Source organism: Trichechus manatus, unplaced genomic scaffold (assembly GCF_000243295.1).
Source record: "Trichechus manatus latirostris isolate Lorelei unplaced genomic scaffold, TriManLat1.0 scaffold00132, whole genome shotgun sequence".
NCBI classification, from domain to species: Eukaryota; Metazoa; Chordata; class Mammalia; order Sirenia; family Trichechidae; genus Trichechus; species Trichechus manatus.
This window is the reverse complement of record NW_004444068.1, coordinates 4,861,524-4,864,825: the sequence shown is the minus strand read 5'-3', so window position 1 is coordinate 4,864,825 and position 3,302 is coordinate 4,861,524.

The window sequence follows — 3,302 nt, the reverse complement described above, 5'->3', positions numbered from 1 at the left end:
GGATTTGTCCCTGGCCCGCGGCCACTTCCATCCAGACCTTCAGTTCGAGTCCCTATAAAGGAAGAGATTGGGGTGGGGGGGTGCTTTACTGGCCCCGCCTCGTCGGTTCCTGAGGGATTTCTTCAAACGCCACGAACTTCTCACATTCAGCGGCCACTTGATGGTTGGGAAATACCCTCCTCGGATTTGATGGAGTGATTAGGGAAAGGGCCCATTTACAGGCCTTTGTCAACAGCCTCGCGCGGGTGACCGAGGCTGGTGGGCGGCCGTGGTCGGCAAATCTGGCCAGTTCAACTCAGGACAAGAAAAGTGGGGCACTATGTCCCCCTCCAAAAATAAAGGGCAGGCTGATGTTGTTTGAAGTGGAGATGGCTAGAAAAAGCCCCACCACCCCAGGGGCTGACTTGCATGCTTTGTCCCTGAAAGCCCAACCCTTCAGACTTCATTCAACCCACTCCCCAACTGTGGCTGACTTTCCAGTAAAAATCAAATCCTTCGGGAAAAGTCACCCAGCACTGTGTGCCATACCGCGGACTAGCCGCTTTCCGCATTAACTCACGTAGTTCTCTTATTATCCCCGGATGGAGCAACTCCGGTCCAGGGAGGTTGTGTCACTAGCCCAAGGGTGCAGGGATTAAGTGGCCTGGATGGGACTGAAACCAGGGTCTCCTGAATAATCAGGGGGCCGTATGAGGGCGAGGTGGTGCAGCAGGGGCTCAGGAAGGATGGGGAGCCTGAATCCTCTCACAGTCCCAGAGGCCTAGCCCCACTTTGCACATAGGGAGGCCTCATCCATTTGCTTATTGCCGCCTGCTGTGTGCTGGAGGATGGGGACACTGGTGCTTCCCTGGTAGTGTTCTCACCTTCCGTGTAGGGGACCTGGGTTCCATTCAGGCAAATGCACCACACGCGCAGCCTCCACCCATCTGTCATTGGAGGCTTGGTTCCAGCACCTCTGTTGCTGAACCATGGAGCCACCAAACTTAAGTCAGGCTAGGAAGACAGGCCTGCCTATCTGCTTCTGAAAGCCAGCCAGGGAAAACTCTGTGGATCACAATGGTCTGATCCCCAGCGTGCATGGGGTCTCGATGAACAATATCCTGGAGGAGAGGCCCGGCCCATGCAGGGGCCCCTGCTCTGACAGCTTCAGGCCCAGTGTAAAAATCAAACCAAGCCCGTTGCCATCAAATCGACTCATAGCAGCCCTATAAGACCCTACAATACGCTATAAGACAGGGTGGAACTGCCCCATAGTGTTTCTAATGCTGTAATCTTCACAGAAGCCGACTGCCGCATCTTTCTCCAGTGGAGCACTGGCAGGTTCAAACCGCCAACCTTTCGGTTAGCAGCTGAGTGCCGAACCACTGCACCACCAGGGTTCCTTCAGGCCCAGTGTGCAGACATACAAGTCCAGAAGCAGGGAAATTAAGTTTCCTATAGCCTTTATTTACCTTCATAGCTTTCTGGGTTTTAGTTGCTTTCAAATAAGTAATTCACAAAGTTCAAAGTTCAAAAAATAGAGAAAAGTATGTAGTAAAAATTGTCCTTCTCACCCTTGCCTCCGGTCCCCCAGTTCCCCTCCGCAGAGGCATCCAATTTTACCTGTTCTTTGTTAATGCTTCCAGAGATTGTTATATGCAGTGGTTCTCAAGTGCGGCCCCCAGAATAACAGTACAAGTGTCACCTGGGAACTTGTTAGAAATGCCAATTCTCAGGCTCGACCCAGAGGTACTGAATCAAAAGCTTTGTGGGTAAGGCCCAGGAATCTGTGTTTTAACAAGCCCTCCAGGTGATGAAACTCCAGGTTCTCCAAATTTGAGAACCACTGCTTTATGCAAATATCAGCCATTACCAATACTAGATAATAATTATTATCCTCCCCTTCTCATGTAATGGCACACAGTTCTCCAGTGTTCTGCACTCTGCTTGTTTCACTTCGTATATCCTGGAGACCTTTCCATATATCTACATTGAATGTACCCTCATTCCTTTTCACAGATGCAGGATATTCCATTGATTATCCAGCCTGTCCTCTATTAATGGACAATTTCATTGTTTCTGATCCTTTACTGTTAGAAACAGTGATTCAATGAAGATTCTTGATCACATCCATTTCCCACCTGTACTGGTATGTCAGAGTGCTTTAAAATGTCAGTTTTTGCCAGCAAGAAAATAGCATAATCACATGGGTTGACTTTTTGACCCCCTATTAAAGACTAAATGTCTCTCTTAAATTGCTTTTTGCATAAATCACAGCCTAGGAGATGGCAGGTACATTGTCTTCCCACCTCCAGCACTAGCACAGCACCCCACAGGGCTCATGTTAGCTCTCACCGTGTTTTTGGCTGAATTAGGAAAAGGTGCCCCTTCCTCAAGGTGGAGGCTGCTTGGATTTCACCCCTTTCACCTCCTTGCTCTACACCAGGGTCTCTCAACCCCAACACTATTGACAGGTTGTGTCAGATCATTCTTTGTCATGGCGGGGGCTCTCCTGTGCACTGCAGGATGTTTAGCAGCATCCTTGGTTTCTACCCACTAGATCCCAGTAGCACATACTCCCTCTCCTGACCTGTCACTATGCTCCTGCCCTTCTGGGCCTCCTCCAGGAGGCTCTTCCCAGGTGCAGGCCCTGGCAGCCCCGGAGGCAGCTGGGAGTGGTTGCGTGCACAGGCTCTCGAGGCAGGCTGTCTAGTTTGGAGCTGGCTGTGTCACTGTCTAGCTGAGTGATGTTGGGTAAGTTACTTATCCCCTATGTGCCTCAGTTCCCACATCTGTAAAATGGGGATACTCGGACTACATCTCAGTGTCGTGAGAAGCAAAAGAGGTAAGGGATGTAAGGGCATGGTACAGAGTACTACTCCAGATGTACTGTGTTTGAGCCAGAGGAGACTTAGAAATGAAGGAAAAGGGAAGGACGGGAAGGGTGCTGGTCTGTGCTCCCTTTCTGGGGCCTTAACGTCAACCCAATGAAATGAAATGGAAAGGGTTCCGAGGAAGTGCTGAGAAAGCATTAAGTACCATCGTGTTTATCCATCCTCAGCCCACTCTGTCATGCTCAGTTTAATGCGTTAATCAGAAAGTATTTTGGAGCTCCTTTCTATCTGGGGTGATATCACTTGGGATGCGTAAAGCAAAGAAAGAGCAACTGAGGGCAGTATGTAACGAAGAGGAAGGGGGGAGGTCTGTGGGGCTGGCAATCAGTGAGGGCTTCCTGGAGAAAGTGAGGCTCTGCTAGATCTTGAGGACAGCCTGGATCAGAGAAGTATGGGGAGGGGAGAGTAGACGGGGGTGAGGTGGGGTGG